Consider the following 22,155-nt stretch of genomic DNA (forward strand, 5'->3'; position numbering starts at 1 on the left):
TTCATTTGATGTTGGGGAAAGGAGAAACCCAAAACTTATGGTCTTAATCAGAAAACTTAAAATAAACAGCTACATTGTAGGTGGGTCCCAAAAAGTACACAGGCCAGTATATATTTTTCTATTAACACATTCTTACACAAGTGAAAGTGCTAAATAACTTCTGCAAGCAGATCTGTAATTCTTCATAGCTTTCCATGATTTAGCAATTTTAGAAATCGGAAAAAACAAATTCAAGACTTCTTTACACACACAAAACCTTTATTGGCATGAAAGCATGAAACATCATGGAAATACAGGAAAATACTAAGATGCATCAGTCACTTACACTTGGCTATTCAAGCCTCGTCTTCTGATTGCATAATATAAAAATTTTGCAACAGCCTTCATTATTTCGCAATTAGAATTAAGCAGAAGAAAGTGAACAATTGAGTCATCAGAGTGCCAGCTCTTACCCTCTCGAAATGGAGTAATAAAATGAGATCGGATATCCCTATAGAGGTGGCAATTAAGTATGGTGTGGGAGTAATGGATTCTATATCTTTTAGAGAGCAAGGACAAAGTCTGTCTACATATGGTATCTGGCGGTACCTCCCTAAAAGCACCTCTGATGACAGAACATTAAAGCGTGCAAGCATGTATGCTCTGCGATGATGTGGGGCTGTTAAACTTGACAGATACTTTGCAGTAGAGCCCATGTCAAAAGTCCCCAACCTGCTTGGGGAGCATCTGCTGGCTGCGCGTTCCCTAAGTTCTTGCCTTTCGATGTCGAGAAATCTTTGTTTAATAGCAGCATAGGCTTGTTTATCTGAAAAGGGGGGATTCAAGACTTCTCTTAAGATCACTACATGTGTATAAATACACTATAATCCATGAAACAGGACATAAATTTGCTTGTACCATGCCTAATTCAAACAAAATACAAGATTTGGTTTGAAAATGTACTTCCACTTAGTCAAGAACACTTACATAGGGCAGTAGGTTTTGATATGGGGCTCACTTCAACAAAGTTTGACAAACCACTTTGTAGGCAGAATAGGGCTGTCAGCCTCCAGATAAAGCCTGGAGTTCTCTCAGAATTAGGGATGCCAGCCTCCAGGTGGGACCTGGGGATCCCATGGATCCCATGGAGTTACAGGCTCATCACCACACTACAGAGATCAGTTTCCCTGAAGAAAATAGCTGGTTTGGAGGGTGGACTCTATGGCATTGTACTCCACTGAGGTCCCTATCCTCCCCAGGCTCCACCCCCAAATCTCCAGGAGTTTCCTAACCTGGAGCTGGCAACCCTACAGCCCCCAGCCCCCACCACTGGTCAGGGAGACCTGGCAACCCTAGTTCCACTGGAAAAAAGGCAGCTTTGGAAGGTGAACTATTGCATTACATTTCTGAGAAATGGAGCTCAGCAGGAGCCATAAGATCCCCCTCCCCAAAGCCATTTCCTCCAGGGGAATGGATCTTCATAGTCTGTGTTTCAGTTAGAATCCTGGGAGAATCCAGTCCCCACCTGGAAGTTGGCAAGTCTGGTATTTATAAGCTAGAAAACCACTTCTAGGTTGGAAAAGAGTAACCACTACCTGGTCGAAACCAACAACCATGAGAAGCCAAAAATCTGTACATTTTTGCTTTAAGGTGTTGATGCTTTCTCGTGCACCCCACTGAGCATGAAAGGTCCAAGTGCCCTGCCTGAAAACAACGTAATAGCCCTACATATGTATTTAATTGGTGCATCTAAACACAGAAATACAAAAGAGTTACTTTTAGGGGACATTGCAAGCACAGACCATGCCCCTTAGGTAGCAAAAGAGCTGCAATGGCGTCATTCTCGAAGGGGAAGTAAAGACCTCTCTGAAGAATATTTTCTCCATATGATGCACATAAATAAGGCAATAGACTTAATCCGCAGATGGGATTGCCCTGCTTCACTCATTAACCACTTAGGCTAATGTAATAAAGTCATTTTACTCAAACAGGTCTAATCCCCCAAGTGTTTTAGATCCCACAACCTTAAAACCGGTTCACCTCCCATCATTTACCACCACACATTCCTCAAGAAAGGACCCACCAGACTAATGTGAAAAACAGTCCAAAGACAGATACTCTTACAAAGTCAATTGACAGGTGGCCACGTGGTAATCCAATAGCTGAAGACTAATGCCTTTTGTGGCAGCTTTTTGTCTGCACAGAGGGACTCTCCACTAATCTGTTGACACTTCCCAATAACAAAAATTGAGGGAGGGTCTGGGGTGGGAAGGGGAGACAGAGACAAGTGTTTTACATGCTGTTGCTATGTTTGATTTACACAAACAAACCAGCAGGTACAACAAACTAGCTCTGGAAGCAAGGAGCTACAGCAACAGAAATGCTGCATTTTGGTACCGCTGAGATAACCCACGGAATGCTCACTACCATAACCCCTTTTTCAATAGTTTGCAATAAAGGATGCAACGCTGGCCCGTAGCTAACATGGGGCCCACGGGGCCCGGCCCCCTAGTGTCCCTTCTGGGGGGCCCTCCCTCCTAGGCTGCCCCCAAAGTGTTCCAACTTACCACCTGCACTGTACTTCCATTTAATTAGGTGGTGGGCCCCCTGTGGCCCCCTCCCAAAGAATTCCCTAGCTACAGGGCTATGAAGACACCTGGAATCCTGTCTTTGATTATTTAGAAGTCAGAGGCATCCTATCATGGAAAAATGATTATAGACTTTGGTTCTCTCTTTGACTGTTTTTTTCCTGTGAACCTGTTATACCTTCCATCATTCCCTGGAGGACGAAATGTGTTTATTTCTGGGTACCTCACTTTAGGTGTTTCTTACTGCATCCAATATTTATAATTTCTTTTCCTTCTATTGATAGTTAAGGTTGTTTCAGTGTACAGTCTCAACTGAACTTCCGCTTTTCATGGTCCTTGTATTTCTCTGATTATGATATCTTTCAGGTTGATTTTGGTTTTTCTTTTTAATAAAAATATTTTAAAAAGAAAAGAAAAAAGGAACCAGAGTAGTTTAATGACCTGGTACCAGAGTTTGGTACCAGAGTAGTTTAAGTTCACAGAAATGAAGAGGCAGTTTTACTTGTTCAAAGAATCTGGAATTGTTTTGAATTTTTTGTCATTTCCTGACCAAATATTTCTCCCCAGGGAATACGAATGGTCTTAGTTGGAAATGCCCCATGATTTTTTAAACTACCACCTTCAGACCAGTCTTCACTGGTCTTTTTTAAAACAGACAGACCATCATTTTATGGTTTACAAAGTCAGTTCCACCTGCCATTAATCATTAAAAGTAAGATCGTTCCAGCCCAAACCCCACCCTACCATACAGGAACTGTGTAATGCTTAAAAGCTAAAGATATGGACACTGGTAGTCCTGATTGGGCAGACAGATAAAATGCAAATGTTGTAAATGAAAAATCATTTCCTTCCACTGCTGGTTCCCAGGAGCTTAACTTTGCTGTGCATCTTTTGAGAGGAGAGGAGTCATAACTCATTGTACACAATACAGGATGAATACAGAGTTTCTACCTACTCCCAGAGGCATGAAATATCGCTTTCTCAGGGTACTTGTACAAATTGCACAAGGGAGTGAACAGAAGTAGAGAAAGTGTTGGAAAGTATTATAATAAACCTGCCTTTCTTCTGGGGAAAAAAGGGACCCAACTTTCCAAAGGACTCTAGGAACCAGTGAAACAATTTTCATTTCCCCTTAACAGTATTGTAAATTGGGAAAATATGTTGGCCATGCAGTTTTATCAACACAGGAATTGTACAGATTTCCTCCAGAATCCTGTCACAAAGGAGCAGCTACTTGTAAAGAACCAAGAAGGTATTCCAGAACTTCCCCGGGCATTGTCATCATTTACCTTAAGTCCCTGCATGAAAGGTGAACTATAAATAGTATAAATAAATACAGAGCACTGTTAGCCTTACAATTGCTCTGCTTGCCTTAGTGAACACTTTGTGAGCAGGGCCGGCTCACCCACTAGGCAAACTAGGCATTCGCCTAGAGCACGGGCCAGAACTTAGGGCGCCAAACTGGGCCCGCCCCCGCCAAAGTCCCCCAGCCCCTGCCAAAAGCCCTGTATTTCCCTGACCACCGCCGCCACCTGTTTCTCCCCAAGTCCGGCAAACGCTGAGCTTGCTTGACTTGGGGAGAAAGAAGCAGCCACCTGATTTGGGAGATGCAGGGCTTTTGGCGGGGGTGGGGCCAGGTGCAGTTCGGCGCCCTGGGGCACCAAACTGCACCCAGCCCCACCCCACCAAAAGCCCTGCATCTAGTTCTGCTTTCGTTCTGAGGGAGGGGGCCGCTGGATGGGGCGCACGTGCATGGCAGAGCTGAGGGGGCCCCTAGATGGGGCACCTTGGATGGGGTGCATGTGCACCCAGCCCTGGCATGATGCCCCAGAAGGTCAGTCTGCCCCCGGGCCCAAGCGAGGAAGAGGAGTTCCGCTGGCGGGCCCCACCATGGAGCCAGGCGAGTGCTGCTGCTGCGGCGGCCGAAGGCCAGGGGGAGGGCGTGGGGGGCTGTCCGCCTCCGGGTTGCAGCACCGCGAGTCTGCTGCCTGCCTGACCCCCACCCAGTAAGGGCCTGCCCACATCAGGGAGAGCAGCCCTCTCCCCCGTGGAAGTGGCCGTGGACTTCCTGGGAGTCCTGCCTGAAATCTCCCCCCCAGAAGAGGTTGCTTGTCTGGGTGTCAGAGCAGGGTCTGCGGCTGCTCCTTCTGAGCCGGGGGGGGGGCTTCCTGGTTCTCCATTCCAGAAGATCGGGGGTCATGGCTGGCCTGGGGTGGTTACTGCGAGCCTCTCCCTCACCCCTTGGGTTTCTGCTGCAGCAGAGGCAGCCAGGGGAGGTGGGCGCCTGGGCACCCTCTCTGCCTTTCCCAGCCCACCTTGGCTTTACACTGTGTCCAGCTATCATATGGCACCGAATGAATGTGGTGCTGGGAATGGATGGAGCGCACATGCGCGGCAGAGCTGGGGGGGCCTGGATGGGGCGCAGGTGCACCCAGCCCTGGCATAAAGCCCCAGCAGAAGGCCAACCTGCCCCCGGCCCCAAGCGAGGAGGAGGAGCGCCACCGGTGAGCCCCACCATGGAGCCAGGAGAGTGCTGCTGCGGGGGGGGAAGCCAGAGGGGCTGTCCGCCTCTGGGTTGCACCGCTGTGAGTCTGCTGCCTGCCTGGCCACCCACCCACTCTGGCTCCCGGGCCAGGTGGAACTTCCCAGGGTGGTCCGACGGGCGCCAAGCAGACAGAAGTAGGCACCAACTGCAGACGCACTGGGGACTGCTCAGGCCGGGGCTCTGCTCACCGGGCTGGGCCAGTGGGAAGCCGACCCGGGCAGGGGGAGGCTAGCTTGTGGTGTTTCCCCCTCCCGGGCATGTTTCTGGGAAGTCTCCAGGCCCCACCAGGAGGTTGGCATCACCTGGGGGCCTGGGCACCACAAGCTGGCCTCGCCTAGGGTGCAAAAACACCTCAGGCCGGCCCTGTTTGTGAGAAATGTCACTTATTCCCATTTAAGGGGTGAGAAAACCCAGATGTCATGACCAATGGTCAAACTACATGTGACGAGGTCCTCATGGCCGCCATGAGGATGCCACTGCCATTTTAAAGTAATCTAGAAATGTGGCACAATGATCTCCCTACCCCCACCTTTCCAAGTCCTGAAAGCTGCAGAGAGAGCAGCCGTCTGAGTAGATAATGCGAGGGATGAGTACCTCAGTCTGCCACACTGTAGACCTTATCAGTATCAGGCCTTCATGGCTTTTTAAATGGCAGCAGCATTCTTATGATGGCAATGAGGCCACAGTCATATCTAGTTTGGGCCGCAGTTAGGGTTTAACAGAGCGGTGTCATAACCAAGGAGACATATTCATCACTGGACTGCATCAGCCCAATATTTTTCAGTTTACTACTGTCTGATCCTTACAACAAATGGAGGAACAAACTAAAGCAAAGTCTGCCACCAGAACAATGGGCATAATCTGAAACTACTTCATATGATAAAGAATTATGTTTTCTGGGTGCAATATTCATAAATGCTTTGCTGTTCACTGTCTTAGCTAATCTATTTAGATTTCTATGGAAACCTCATTGGACTGGAGAGACAAGAGCCCATTTAATTCTGTAATACATTTAACATGTAATAAAATAACTTTAATTCTGTAATAAATTTGAAATGTAATTAATACATTTAATTCTATCATAAAGCCTGGCTTTCACAAAGAAAGGCAGCTCTAACTAGTATGTGCTTTTTAAAAGTCAAATGGAGAAAGGTGGGAAGAGAAGCTGATGCTAGTTAGCCTGGTAAGGCTTTGGGGGAGGGGGCATAAATTGTTTGGTGGAATTACAATAAATGTGGCTATGTAAGAAATTGCATTCACTCTACCACATCTCTTAAGGGTACCAAAGCGATTCCTAGGTTTTTATATCTACTCAATCCCATCAGATGCATGAAGTTTACAATTATCTTTTTTGCGGCTTGATAAAGCAATCAAAATCCTAGAGGCCTACATGTGTCACTGAAGCAAGAGTCACAGCTACTGCATTTGCATTCCTGAAGCATCGTCACCACCATTGGAGTCAACTTTGAAATCACTTCAGGGGAATAAGAGTGTCCCTTTGAAGTGTACCATTCTGAACACCTTTCAGCATAAATCTAACTCTAACCCTATTCTGCTAATAGCAAGAACCCCAATGATAGACACGGGCCTTTCAAATAGCTCCCTACCAAACACAAACCAGAAGTTTCTATGTTGCCGTTTTTCTAGAGAACTTCAGATAGCATAGAGTTCCCAGATAATCTCCCACATCCAGGCTCTGACCAGACCAAGGCTGCTTACCTACAGCAAGGTTGGTGTGTCATGAGCCCTGAGATTATACCCAGGAACCAGAAGAGGAAGATCCATGATAGGCTAAGCTCTCCATTATATGCATCCCCTTCATGTTTACGTGTCTCTCTGCTTTTACATTTGCAGCTGCAGCCAGCATTAGATGTAGTTACTGTGGAATATGCTCAAGTTGACAAACCTAATTATGAGAATAAATGTGAAACAACAAGAAGTCCCACCAGAGTCCCTCACTGCAACCTGCAGTGACAGCCATAAGTAAAACTGGCCTGGAACTTCTTCATATCCTGGTACCCAGGAACTATGACAAAGGCTGTGGTCACATGGCAAGGTAATTGCAATTTGTTCCCGTTATAATTTAATCGGGAATATTTTTCTTCTGGTTGGGATGATCACATATCCCTCCCCAAACCGAAAGCATTGCATGAGGAGGCTCTGGGCATCATCTAGATGCAGCTGGCCCCTCTCTCTCCACTGCCCGCTCAGCCACCTCCAGCAACTTTCCACACTACCTCTTACTGCCCGACCAGCCCTGGCTCGATGCTGCTGGCAAGCCGGGTCCTCCCTCCCTCCTAACGCCACAGCTTTGGGAACTCCTGGGGCGCACTCTGCCGCCTGCTCACCTGCAAGCCCGCCCCGGCACTTCCTCCCCCTCACCTCCCCCCCACACCAACTTTCCATTCCGCCTCCTGCTATCCACCGCAGCTTCACTCCTGGGGTGGGCAGGACCTTTCTCCACGCTGGATGAGCACTTGAAGAAGAAGAAGAAGAGATCGGATTTATACCCTGCCCTTCACTCGGAGTCTCAGAGCATCTTACAAACTCCTTTCCCTTCCCCTCCCCACAACAGACACCCTGTGAGGTGGGTGGGGCTGCGAGAATTCTGACACAAACTGCTCTTTTTCAAGGACAGCTGTGCCAGAGCTTGTGACTGACCCAAGGTCACATCAGCAGGTGCAAGTGGAGGAGTGGGGAATCAAACCCGGTTCTCCCAGATTAGAGTCCGCACACTTAACCACTACACCAAACTGGCTCTCCACACCAAACTAAATGTTTAAATAATGAATTTCTTAAGCACAGGATTGCTTAAGCACTCAAAGCTGGAAGCTGTAAAAAAAAAAAAAAGCCTCATTGCGCGAAGAACGGCCAGACGGCCCTAATTGTAATCATTGCGAGAGATGGCTGTCCAGATGGGCAAAACTGCAGATTCAAAGCACAAATACCAGGCAAGTACTTAATTTTCTCAGTGCAGGAAAGTGCGGTAGAGAACTGGGAACATTGCGGGAGTGAGCCTGCTTCGGCACGGGAGGCGGATTGGCCCATCTGATCAGCCAATTTAAATGCAAGAGGGAACAGCGGCGAACTCCGATCAAAAGGACTGTGTGACCGCACCCAAACATTCTGACTATTAACATACATCAAATGTCCAAACCTGCAGTTTTTCTTATCTTGGGCAGAATTACTGTGGCAATACCATAACATTAGTGGGGTAAAACAAATCTGTCTCAACAGCCTGACTATTAAATCAACACTGCTACATAACACAGAGACTTGCCCTATACTAAATCAGACTGTTGATCCATCAAAGTCAGTATTATCCTCAGACTGGCAGCGGCTCTCCAGTGTCTCGGGCAGAGATCTTTCACATCACCTAGTGCCTGGTCCTTTAACTGATGATGTTGGGGATTGAACTTGGGACCTTCTGCATGCAGAGTGGATGTTCTACTGCTGAGCCATGGTGCCCCATATTTTAGTTTTATTTTGATGGCTACAGTTGATTTCAGGAAACCAACATTTCAAAACATCTATTTCCCTAAACACAAGTTGGATCTCCATCCACTTCTTGACTTAGAAGTCCACCAGCTTCACCAGCCCACTGCATGGCACCACCTTTGTACATCAAGCATGACACATTAAAGGATTTCTACTTCAGACTACAGTCTCCATACAAGAGGGAGAGTAGGTATAGCGAAACATCAACACCAGAAGGCATTTCAAGTGAAGTGGACAAATATTCTTATTGACTGAAATGAAGCATAGAATGAAATCATAGAATCATAAAGTTGGAAGGGGCCATACAGACCATCTAGTCCAACCCCCTGTCCAATGCAGGACCAGCCTAAAGCATCTCTGACAAATATTTGTCCAGCCTCTTCTTGAAAGCTGTCAGTGGAAGGGAGCTAACCACCTCCCTGGGCAGCTGATTCCACCTTTGAACCACTCTGACGGTGAAAACGTTTTTCCTAATATCCAGCCGATATCTTTCTGCATGTAATTTAAACCTGTAGCTTCAGGTCCTATCCTCTGCTGCCAACTGGAACACCTCCTTGCCCTCCTCCAAATGACAGCCTTTCAAATATTTAAAGAGAGCAATCATGTCCCCCCTCAATCTCCTCTTCTCCAAACTAAACATTCCCAAGGCCCTTAGCCTTTTCTCATAGGGCTCAGTCTCCAAGAGGATAGTTTTATTTTGGTACTTCTGAAAAAGAATCAAGGAAACTTCTACTTGCCACAGCCATTATTCCAATCCAGAAAGACTTGGTTCATTAGAGGCTTCAGTAATGCTCAACTATACAAAGATCTCTTTTACACATAGTAAAGAGGATATGAGCGAGCCCATCTGACTCCTCTTGCCCCACCTCTGGGTTCCTTTCATTCACCATAGGACTCCTCTGAAGCATCCCCACTGAAAGGCCACTAGGTTTTGCCCCTCCTGCATGAGGAGGGGCAGCGGCATCTAGGTAGTGAGGAGGGACAGAGGCATCTAGGTAGTGGTTATGTCAAAAGTTCACTGTTTCCACCATAGATCTTTAGACAGTCATCAGAACTGGGGATTCATTTCACATGCCTTGGCCCGTTGGATACTCAACCAATCTAAAGTCATTTCCTAAATATGTAAAAAGGAGAAAAGGGGAAAGGATTCTCAGGGAGCGTTCAGATGGGCGGCTAATCCCACCATTGGCACAAATTTGATCCCCATCTTTTTTAACCGGTGTTGCATTACCAGACAGCTCCCCCCATGAATTGCCTTATTGCTCACTGACTCCACTGTGGATTGTCTACACGGCATCCCCCTGAAGGAGCCGCACGGTCAGTTGTTTTTTTAAAAAATCCATTGTGCATGTGCATATGCACTTCACTGTGTGCTTGGTTTTCCGCACATGTGTGGAATCGCGTGCTTAAAGCACTGCCTGAGGGAAACGTAGCTGAAATCCCTGCGTCGGCTTATATGATCTCATAGGTTCTTTTACACACCGCCCCATTAAAATAGGCTCAACCCACTTAGACCACTTGCTCATTCACTGTCCTGGTACTGACCGGCCATGGAAAGTGTGAGCATGCTAATCAGTCTACTGATGACATGTATGCATTTATGCACATATTGCTTGGAGATTTTTTTTAAAATGGCAGCCGTTTGGGATAGTCTGGAGCAGACCATCGCGACGGGCTGATTGCGCGCTGAAATGATCAGATGGAGGAAAGTCCATCATTGGCCCGGCGGCAAGCAACAGCACCGGACTTTCACTGGTATCTTTTAAGTACGGCTCCCTGGCGGGGCAAAACGGGCTGATCACAGAAGCGGCACCTTTCCCAGATGTCGCTGTCTGATCATTCCCTCTAAATCCACCAGGCATCCGTGCCTGAGTCGGATGTAAAGACCCGTCTGAACACAACCTCAGAAATCCAATGATTCAAACACAAATGGAGTCAATGAAAGAAGGAAAAAAATTAAGCAGCCAAGTATCCTCACAAAAGGCTTTTATTTTTAAAAAGAGTTGATATTAGTTAGCTCAGTCCCACTATTATCGTGAGCCTCATTTGTTAATTTTGACCCTACTGTTATTCTGTCCTCTTCCAGAACCCATCACTGTTGAATCTGGATGTACTAGTCAGTTTGTCTGTTAAGGAGCACCTATTTGCACACAGATGCCACCATTGTAGGAGGATGTAGGAGGACCGCACTTCCCCATATATTCCCCAAAGAGCACTTCGGTCGGGGCCACAACATCGGCTGGTGACCCCGGGCCCTAAGGAGGCCAGGCTTTCAGCAATTAGGGCCAGGTCCTTTTCAGTGGCGGCTCATATCTGGTGGAATGAGCTCCCGGAGGAGATCAGGGCCCTGCGGGACCTTGTGCAGTTCCGCAGGGCCTGCAAGATGGAGCTCTTCTGCCAGGCTTTTGAGTAGGAGCCGCCACTGCCACTACCACCCCCGCTCCATTATACAGTGATACTGCCAGAGGGCCGGGTAACATCTAGTTATGGCCCTGGCCCTCCCTTCTGCTATGCAAGATGCTGGGAGTTTTTAGTCATGCTCCGATGGACTTGAATTTTAACTGGTTTATCTATATGGAATTTTAACTGTTTTATATATTGTATGCACTTTGTGCCTGTGTAAGCCGCCCTGAGCCCGTTCACGGGGAGGGCAGGGTATAAATATAATAAAATAAATAAATGCCTAGAACCTCCTATATTTTGTGAAACATTCTCAGTATTTTGTGTTTGAATCCATGGCGGCTACTTCATGAACTTACACAGCACATCTCAAGCAGGGCTGGGAGCACTGAGGACTCCACTACATTTTCTCCCGTTTGAGCTCTGTTGCTTTTTGTTTAACTTGGCACAGAGGAAGATACCCAAGACTCTGATGCCATCAGCCCAAATGGGTTATGCATTTATTAATGTCCTAACTTCCTGCAGTTGTATTATTCATAAGGGTTTTCGTGCTCATGATATAAGAACTAAAAAGAACTAAGTAAAAATGTTTACATTTTAGTGTCCTGGCTGTTAAGGGGGACAGGGGATTAATCCACATAAAGGCAAGAGTGTGTGGATTTATTCCATGTCCATGGATTCTTTATCTCATACTATGTTTTTACCATTTTACATTTTTATCCCTAGTAATTCTTCTTGGTAGCGTATTCCCCACCTGTGGTTACCTCCTGCCCCTGCACAGGAATAACATCTTAATTGTTTTTACTGAAAGGTGTCAGCTACCTGATATCCACTTCACATAGAAAGTACAATAAATGTTTTCAATAAAATAAGCAAGTGTGACTTCTGACCCTGTAATGATTGAACTGGTGAGCCCAGAGTGCGGAGGGTGTTAGAGCGTATGAACATTACTAATGTTATGATTGCCAGCACAAGCACAACCATTTGGCTGTAGTCAAGGGTACGGGATATAGATTTAAATTCAGTAAGGGCCAATTCAGAGAAATTAAGAACAACATAAAAGTTTTTCAAGTGGCAAGAATGAATGTAGAATTAGAAAAAATTACAAAAAGCAGGCAAAGTTTGGACACTGATTCGTTTCTATGTAGCTGTTGGAATCAGGCTGGCTATGAATCTCATACAATTCAGCCAAAAAAAAAAAGGGGGCTTAACAGGAGTGAGAGATCCAAAGTTTGAAGTCCTCTAAATCAAACCATTTCCAAAAAAAATACATGCTCCCCCATCCATAAAAGAGGGGAACAATGAAGCCATGTAAATGTTACATTTATTTCTATAGAAGGAGCTACTGACAAGATTATATGCCTGAAATCTTCAGCCACCTCACCCAAGACTAATATCTCCTTCTCCAAAACATATTCAGTCCCTCGAAGACTACTTACCTGCCTTTTAGTCTTCTCTATGCTCATGTACACACATAGACACACTTCCCAAGACTTCTCCTTGCTTCATCTATCAAGTCTTTCACTGTATCCACAAATGATCTTTACAGATACCATTCATTTCATCAACCTTCCAAAAATCCTGTTTCAGTGCCAATAGGTTTGGCCTGACTTTCGTTGGCAGAAAGTCTTCTGAAATAACTGGCCATCATTTGAGGCTATTGTTTACAGTAGTGACTATCAAATGATGTCCTGAGGAACTCAATGTAGATTTCCTCAGAAACCTAATGAACTGACAAGCTCCTCTAAAGGGATCCAAGCTTGGCCAGCAACCTACACAAATTTAGACCAATCTAGAACACGCTCTACATTTTCCACAATGAACTGTGTTTCCATAGTACGTATCTAGACGTCAAGGCATAGAAGAATCAATGTGGAATTTGTTCCCTAAAAGGCAAGAACTTAAAAAGCCACTACTATAAGGTGCTCACACTAACTTAAGCACTATTTGAAGCAGATGGGTTTTAGTTGGATCAAAGGATTAATTCTACTATAATAGCAAACTGTGAAAATCAAAGTGTGTGTCACAACTAACCCATGAAGCTCATGTTAACAGAAATATCAGAGAGGCTGTACTTACAAACCAGGTATTTAAATCCCACTCATGTCAATATGCATATATCAAGGCTACTTGCTAAGGAATGATCTAGCTTGTAGCAGTGGAAACAGAAAGGCAACATATACCACTCTGTTGCCATGCTGTGAAATAGTTCTCTATATGGACCCTAACAGAGGTCATTATGAGACTATGGTTTTAAAACTGAAGAACACCACTTGGGGCAACATGTGCTACAGATGTATCAGAATAAGGGCAGGTGCTGAGAAACACCCAAAGAAATCAGCACATCCTCAGTTTTTGATGCACTATTTACTTTGTTAAACAGCCTGTCTTCTAATAGCTGGCAAATGGCAACTCAAACTGAACCCTAAAGAATATTTCAGCACTTATAAGCCAGATAAAACCCCAGGGACGTTTGACTTGAATATGAGATCAGGACCCTGGGGGATTTATTGCAGTTCCACAGAACCTGCAAGACAGAGCTCTTCCACTAGACTTTTGACTGGACACACACACACACACCCAGTTGGTCTTCTATCGGTGGCCTGGATCTGAATAGCTAGACATGAACCATCTACTGCTGAGACATCTGCCTAAATTATACACAGCACTTTATGAGCTATGTTGTTTTATATTGTTGTTTTAAGCTGTTTTTAAATTGTATTGTGTACTGTATTGAGACTGATGGAACCTGTCCTGAGCCTGCTTGAGGGGAGGATGGGATACAAGACCAATTTTTAAAAAACCCATGGCCTGAATATGTGTGTACAGCACCAATGGTACTTACATATGCAGCAGCAAAAGGACCTGAAGCCAGTCATTTGCCTCAAGCTATAGATTTTTTAAAAAACTCTACCTATGGACAAAGTGTTTGATATCTTAATCAACAGAACATGAGAACATACCACAACAGTTCTCTTCAAGCTTGCTTTGCTTGGTGGTTTGATTTTTTCACAGCACAAGTGTGCAGAAGGACAAGATTCCACAAGAAGCCAGAATGAATGGCCAAACAATGAGAGCTCTGGCTTGTTAACATCTGCTTCTGTTCCCAAATTCAGCAGGAGGTGCCTCCCCCCTGAAGTCTGAAGGTTTCAGCTCCTGAGGGCTGCATTCAGAACTGGCTCCACAAAAGCCAGGCCACCTCTTACCCTCCTGTGACCTCTCTACCCATTAACAATCTAAGTTAGGCACCTATAGAGAATCACCCCACCACTTTTCCCAGCCTCTAGATAAAAAAGGTGGTGTCTGAACCCACACTGCTGTGGAGAGGCTAATTACAGCACTGTATGGGGTTAAAAGCCCTTAACAGGACTGACTTGGTGGTGGCAACCATGTGATGAGCCTGTTAACCCATTTCTCTTTACAGCAGCCCTGCATGGGAGGCACTAACACCACCCAGAAAGTAAAACACACAAAAGAAAAGCAAGCTTTCAAGGCACAAGACGAAGCTATTCTATTTATCAAACAGCGCTTTGGTCCACTGGACCAAGCAGTCATGGAGCAGCAGTCCAAAAGCCTTTTCACTGACTTCTTCCTACACAAGAAGCTTCCCACCTGGAGATCAAACTGGATAATTTAGAAAACAAAAAGGGGCTATGTCAGGGAAAGGTACTTTTTAAATATAATTTAAACTTTTATTTTATACAAGATGACCTTGTTTGAAGGCTGAATTCAGATTAAACCAGAATTCCGATTCTTCAAAAGTCAGAGTGTTCAGCTTCCTGTATATTTATAAGTAATACCCACCCAATCCAGGGCAATGCCCTTAAACAGCACTCAGCTCCAAGACAAGTCTCCACTTGTAGGGGGGGGGATGAGTGAGCACACAGAGTTTGTTCCAGGATAGACAAAGGGTATACTGTACTAACTTGAAAGGAAGATGGTATTTGGGGGCTTTCTAAAGCAGGGCACTGTTTTCCACTTGGCTATACAGATCAGCTGAGTGTGAGAAGTGACTCCACGGAGCACGCAGGAAGGGCAGGAGAGCTCTGGAGAATTCACCAGCAGACAGGCATGGGGGTATTTTAAATTCAGGGTCATTGGGGGGGGGGGCAGCAAGTTGCATCCAACTTACAGTGACCACATAGGGTTTTCAAGGCAAGAGACATTCAGTGGTTTGTCATTGCCTGCCTCCATGTCACAACCCTGGTATTCCGTGCTATTCCATTTACTAGCCAGGCCCAACCCTGCTTAGCTTCTGATGAAATCCAGCTAGCTTGGGCTATCCTGGTAAGGTCACCTATATGTAAGCTTTTATGGGGATTGTTACTTCACTGGCCTGTGCAATCAGCAACTCCTCTTCTGCCCCACCTTTCATTTTAAAAACCTGATTTTGCACCTTTCGGAGACTTCCCCCCCCACACACACACAAGTTTCAAGACTTTAACATTTGAAGTGCACATGTAAAAGCACTTGGAAGAAGCTTTATAATTTAGTCAATGAATACCACTGAAATCCTGCTTAAAGGTGGAGCTACTACTGGTTACCAAGAATTTCTAAGAGGGCTTATATTTATTAATTTCAGCTGAGATCACAATATAAGAGTGCACACACAGACACTTAAGATTAGAGAACCTGAAAAGGTCACTAAAAATGCCAGAAGGTGGCACCAGACATTTTATTGCTGAACTGTATTTGCCTCCCATTCATTTCTTTTTAGTCATAAATACACACTGATGCTCCTCTCTGCACAGTGATCCTTATATGTATTTTAATACAAATAAGATTGCCTTCTCCAGTCTCCAGTTATTGGATTACTGATTAGCCAATCAATTTGAAATTAAATTAGCCTGGTCAAGAATAGAGAGCATCAGCCTCAAAGAATTCTGGACAAGAAAGTGCTTGTGCTACTAACGGCTCATAGGCATAACCAGACCTCCTAGGTCCTTCAAGCAACTTAGAGGGCCAACCACTCTGCCAACATTAAGACGGAGCAAAATATGCTTCAGCCCAGTATAAGCAACATATAAGGAAACATTAAGCCTGAAGGGTGAGAGTTCTGTAGAGAAGCATAGAGGCCTGTGAATGACCCAAGGCATTCAAACAAGAGGCACTACTGAAATGTTTAATGTAGACAGTCTCTCACATGATAACCACCATGAGATAACCACCTCTGGCTGAGTAAACAAACAAAGACAGCTATAGTGACTCTCATTAAGAGGCAATTTATTTGGAAACAGTTCAGGACATGTGTATGTAGTAAAACAGCAAGCTGGAGGAAAGATGCATTGGGCAGAGGGGGTGTGGGGAGTAAAGAAGAGAATATTGTGGAAGCTTGGAAAGTGAACTAGAATGGGAAGCAACACACTAGTTTCCCCTCTGGAAAACAACAGCTCCAAAAAGCTGTTAGAGAAGCAGCGTTCAAGCAGTACTTTTGGCTCCAAGTAGTCAAAGATCATCAAGGTATCTTTAGAGGGAAGTAATTGAAGCATGAAGGTGCTCTCTGCTGTAGATATGTATAATTTCTAATTACACAGATACATTTTAATGAAAGACTGTGCATTTCCAGCTCAGTAATTTGACAGGGACAGAGCAAGGTTGTAATTAAGTAATGCTCCCCTCTCTCCATCACTAAGAAACTTAGCTGCTCGGACAGCACACTTCATGCTTCCTCATGGCTTACTGGAAGTTACAAGGTAGCAATTGCCTGTTTGGAGCTTGAGGAAGAGAATTCCAAAATCAAGTAAAACCCTCTATCATGTTAATCCATCAAGTTCATGCTGCACCTCCTATGAAGCAACCTATCATTAAGTTGCCTCAGTGAGTTAGCACTCTGCGTAGATATTTTTGAAGGGTCGCAGGCCAATCAAATGTGGCAAACATGAGCCTGGGATCATATAGCACCTTCCGTTTAAGGCCAAACCCAAGGCTTCCTGGCTGCAACAAATAACATTCACTAGCTTAGCACTAGCCTGACATGGTACTACTTCAGCAACTGCCTTTTTCAGAAAGAGGGTTTCAGTCACCCCTTCTGCTTTAGATGGCCTGCTTCTCTGAGAACTTCAGCCAACCACAGGGCAGTCACCACTGTATCTGCTACTGGTCCATGGTAGGAGAAGGCAAAGTAATGTGAAATTGGCCTTCAACATTGGCAGAGCTCATTGTCCCATCTTCACAGGGGGGGAGATATTAGAGGACAGGCAGCCAGGTGACAGAGTTCATGCTACACCTCCAACCAGGGGGTACAACGTTACTACATCAGTTTTCACCCAGCTATGATGCTATAGAAGCTCTACAAGTCACAAGCCAGCATTTTTTAAAAAGGTGTGGGGGGGAAACAGGAGTACAAACATTTCGGAGACATATCTGAGTTTTCTGGAATGGACAACCAAGCAAATTATGTCAAGACTATATTTTAAAACATAATATTCGTAAGTGGGCCAATACTTGTGACTAGAGAACAAACCAGATGAAGATCTAGACAATCCATTTTTAGATGTCCCTGCCTTGACAGAAAACCAGCCTAGTGAAGGGGGCAGTTTGGATTATGACATCAGAGAAAACTTTTATTTTGCCTTCTTCTCCCATGTACACTTACCCACTGAAATTCCCCTTCCCTAACCTGCCATTTGCACCACAAGCACACAGATTCTGCACTCAGAAAGACCAGAGCTCCTGCCAACATCAGCCTGATCTTTCCTTTTATGAAAGACTGACCCTCCTCTCCTTGCTACTACAGGCCCTCTGACACACGCACCCCCCACCCAAAGCAAAGAGATCAGCCATTCAGATGACAGTTAAGCTTGTTAGGTAACACAGCAGCTATAAACAGAAACAGAACGTAATTACTTGTCAAATTTAATGTCAATTGCAGGGCAGCCAACTGTCAGTTAGTCTTCCTTTGCCCCCATCCTTTGGAACCTCTCTTCCAAAATTATCAACTGTCCATGATTTCTAGACCTCATGACTGTGACTTGCAAAAAAAAAAAAAAAGAATATACCTTCTCATCCACACAGCACCCAGGTTTTTACAGTTAAAACAAGCTGTTCAAATACATGTGTGCACATTTACCAAATCTGTAGAAAAGTTAAAGGTTGAAGATGAGGCATGATCAGACCTATGCCATTTGCCCCCTCAGACGGAAGAAAGAGTCAGACAACCAAGGTTGGATAAAATAAGGCCACTTTATTAACGTATTAAAATAACAGCAAGGGCAAACATGAAACAGCAGCACGGTCAAGGCCTGGTGTCGCAAGACACCATGGCCCCGGGTTGGAGCCAACTGTAAGTCGCTTGCAAACCCAGCCGAGCCAATGATTGGGATGCGCCTTCAGGAGCCCTCAAACACCACCGCACGGCCAGCGCTGAGTCTCCTTCGTGGCCATCCCCATAGGCAGTCTGCAAGCCTCATCCCTGGCCGCAGGGTTGATCCCACAGACCCCCTCTACCCCCCCCCAGGAGTTATTGATTGGTGCTTACAGAGCCGCTGAACTTTAAACCTAATTCTGCCACCGCAAGGGCCAAGCCTCTGCTTAGGCCCCTGCACCCACTCAAATACCTAAAACTAGCTTAAGACATTGCCGCAAATCCTGAAGGAAAACGTCGTTTCCCTTCTCATAAAGGTGAATGCCATCGCCCCTGTACAGGGGGTGAGGCAATTAGGTGGCCCAAACCAACCCTTAAAATATTTTGGAGCTCCCCATTGGCCGTACGCCGAGCTCTCTCGCTCCCCGTGGGATCTGAAACTAAAGGCCCCTTTATTTATTAATAAAACAATGACAAGACCTATCAGTATGACGTGGCATGGTCAAGGCCTGGGTTCATTCAAACCCCACCTTTGCCAAAAGATGGGCAATGCACCTGGCCCCCAGGACGTAGCCCACTGTAAGCAGCTCGCACCCGGGCAGCCCAGCATCAGAACATGCTATGATGATCCCTCATCCACCGCCGCACGGCCTGTGTAGAGTATCCATCAAAGGCACTCCAAAAGGCAGTCTACCCCTGACAGACCCCTTCCCCCTACAGGGTTACTGATAGGTGCTTGCTGCCGCAACAAATTGAGCTGCCCAGAACAGGTGGAGCAGGTCCACCCAGCACATGCTCCGGCACCCTCTCCATTCCACCGTGGCCCATCAACTTAGGCCCAACTGGGAGCCAATGTCCGATCCGTTTGCTCGTTGAGCTGGCCCGAAAATGAAGGTGTGTCCACAGAGAGAATCCTTCTGCCACAGAACACCGCCCCAAAAGGAAGAACAGTGAGCTTTGGAACCCAACAAGAAAGCAGACTACAGCATGGCAAGGAAAGTGGGTTGCCTTGGTCCTATAGAGCCCCCTTTTTCCTAAACATCTATGGAATGCTTATCAATTCCACCATAATTGCATCGGCATCGTCCCTGATTCACAGGGCACTGCGCAAAGCTCATAGAGCGTATGTCTGCACTGACCAAGTGATGTAATTATTGATATCCCAGGGTAGAGTTTCCAGCTGCCTGTAGAAAAAGGAAGCCCTGTCCCATTAATGGGATGTTATTTATCCGGTAAAGGCCATGCACCAATTCGCTGTTAAAAGACAGGACCCTTTACTGTGGATCGTTTGGCAACCCTACACATTGAAAGATAAGAAATGAGGCCTTAAAGTGGTCACTTGTGCAGGTCCATATCAGAATAGAACCTCTCTGGTCCAGTTACCCATCTACTGGATTGTCAAACTGTGGACACAACACCAATATAAAAGCTGGTTCATTCACTCAGTGCCCTGGAGCTCCTTGAATAACAGCCCCCCATTGTTTTAAAAGTGCATTCTGAAATACCTCTAGGTATTTTTAATTTTATTTAGTTCTTTAATACCATGGAAAATCACCATAGGAAAAGTTGGTTTCACTATAAAACATGAGATTGCCAATCTAGAATGTGGTGTCACTTAATAACCCGTATAATAATTAATGTATTTTTAACCCCATCTAATCCTGAATAGTGCACAGCATCTATCCCTTCTTATCGTAACTGGGGTCCCATCTTAACCTAAGTTTCAGTAGAACCTGACAGTAGTTTGCTTGCATTGATTTGTGTATAATTTTCAACATCCTTGAATAGAGTAATTGTCTGGCTAAAAATGACAGCAGGGTTTTGTAAGAGTTATAAAAAACTAAATTTTAAAGCAATCAGAATAAGAAATATTTATACAGCATTTAGCGTTTTTGTCTTGTAAATTAACTATACGCACTGGCTCTGTTTTACAAACAGGTGTATGCACCTACATGCAGGCTGTATGTATTCATGAACAGGGCTTCAGTTTAACCTGTTCACATATATACATGAGTAAGGCTGTGCTGCCAGGCATGGAAGTCATTTCTTTCCCCGCCAAGGAAGTGGACAGAATCGCTGTCAGGTTTCCTGGCCTCCAAAGCCCTGCTGGCCCTCTGATGTGCGATGGGTCTTGCTTAACCCTCGCCCCGACGAGGAAGAAGCTACCGGAGGAGGAGGGTCAACTACCTTTCTGGGTACCTTTGGAGCAGGTCCTTTTCCCTTTGACTTCCCCTGCCCCTTCTTAGACGCCATGCCTGATTGTTATCGAGGCTGGAGCAGCAGCCCTGAATACTCCTAAAATGGCTGCCATTCCATTAGACCTCCACAAAATGGCCACCAGTATTAGACCCCCCCCAAAAAAATGGTCACCTGTATTAGACCTTCTCCAAATGGCCAACTATATTAGACCTCCCCAAAATGGCCACTAGTACCAGACCTTCCAAAGATGACCACCAATCACAGACCTTCCCAAAACGGCCACCTAACTGCCAGCCCACCCCAGCAGCAGAGCAAACGGACATATTACAACACCAGGGGGACTAGCCTGCCAAAGTACCAGGGTCAGAGGCCATTTTGGGGGGATCGCGGGGATCGCAGTTCCCCCGGGTGAGGTACAGGGGGGGGCAGGCACACGACGAAGCCCCGCCCCCTGCTTCCGGCTGCCCCGCTTCCGGCCCTCATTCAGCCAGGAGGAGGCAGGAGAAGAGGGAGGGTAAGTTGCTTCCTTCCTGCCTCTCCCCACCCCTGTCTGCCTGGGGCCAGGCAGGGGCTTCCTTGCACTTCCGCCAGCCTTGCAGGTCCACCGCCAGGCCCCTCATGGAGCTCGGCAGTGGAGCTGCAAGGCCGGCGCTGGCGGCCGAGCCCATTGGGGGCGGGGTGTGTGGCCTTATGACACACTTCCGGTGATGTCAGGGGGTGTGGCCTTATGACACACTTCTGGTGATGTCAGGGGGTGTGGCATATGCTAATGTGTTATGCTAATGAGTTCCCCTAGCTCTTTTTCTACGAAACGACCCCTGACCAGGGTCATTTGTTCAACTGACAGTGGAATGGTGAGGGGGAGTTGGGCTAAGCCAGCAATTGGACCTTTGGGCTACTGAGCCACCACACAGGCCACTATAGGAGCTACCAGTGGGGGAGGGTATAATAGAAGGGGGAAACTGGGGCCTCAGGCAGCCTCACCAACTGCCCCTATACCCACACCACAGGAGCATTCCTTCCCACTTTTTTTGTCTTTCTTTTGCTTTTACTAAAAGCGGCTGGAACTGCCCCAAGCCACTGATGCAGAGCGCGCCACAGCCGTCAGCGTCCCCAGTGTGTTCCCTCAGCAAATGCCAATGTGAGAGGTTGGGCTTCTGTACAACGACCTAGGGCTCTCTGAGTTTCACTAGCTTTTAAAGCTTTTTAGTGGACTTTTTTTACCTTTCCGGAAACACCGGACGGGTCATGAGTCTCTCCAGTACCTCGGGTGTAGGAAACTGGTGGCAGAAGACTTTCATCTGAGCCCCCTGCTTGTGGCAACAGCAGGAGACAGAATCAGATTGTCTTGAAGCAGAAGCTCCTAAAGACCAGCCGAGTTAGCACGACTGTAAAGTTGTAACTACCCCATATAAGGGCCTCCATACTTCGTCACTAACATCCTTGGCGAAGGCTCAGTGAGTATTTTTGGCTTTTTCACAAACTTCAAACTTGGAAAAGAACATTTGACTGCCCCCATAAATCTTCCCCAGAAGCAAAGGGAGCTGACTCCCGCGCCTGCGGCTTGCCAGAGTTCGGGGGAGTTCTTCACTTTTAAAATTGAGGGGCTAAACTTTGCACTAAAATCTTCTATCTGCTAGCTG

General features: G+C 46.1%; 1 protein-coding gene across 1 annotated transcript in view; it reads right to left on the bottom strand.

Annotated features, from left to right (window-relative positions):
- LOC107115272 (heparan sulfate glucosamine 3-O-sulfotransferase 3B1-like) overlaps positions 1-22,155 on the bottom strand; it is a 52,577-nt gene that overhangs the window by 1,059 nt on the left and 29,363 nt on the right. The gene's annotated exons all lie outside the window — the stretch shown is intronic.

Source organism: Gekko japonicus, unplaced genomic scaffold (genome assembly GCF_001447785.1).
Source record: "Gekko japonicus isolate JY-2015 unplaced genomic scaffold, Gekko_japonicus_V1.1 scaffold444, whole genome shotgun sequence".
NCBI classification, from domain to species: domain Eukaryota; kingdom Metazoa; phylum Chordata; class Lepidosauria; order Squamata; family Gekkonidae; genus Gekko; species Gekko japonicus.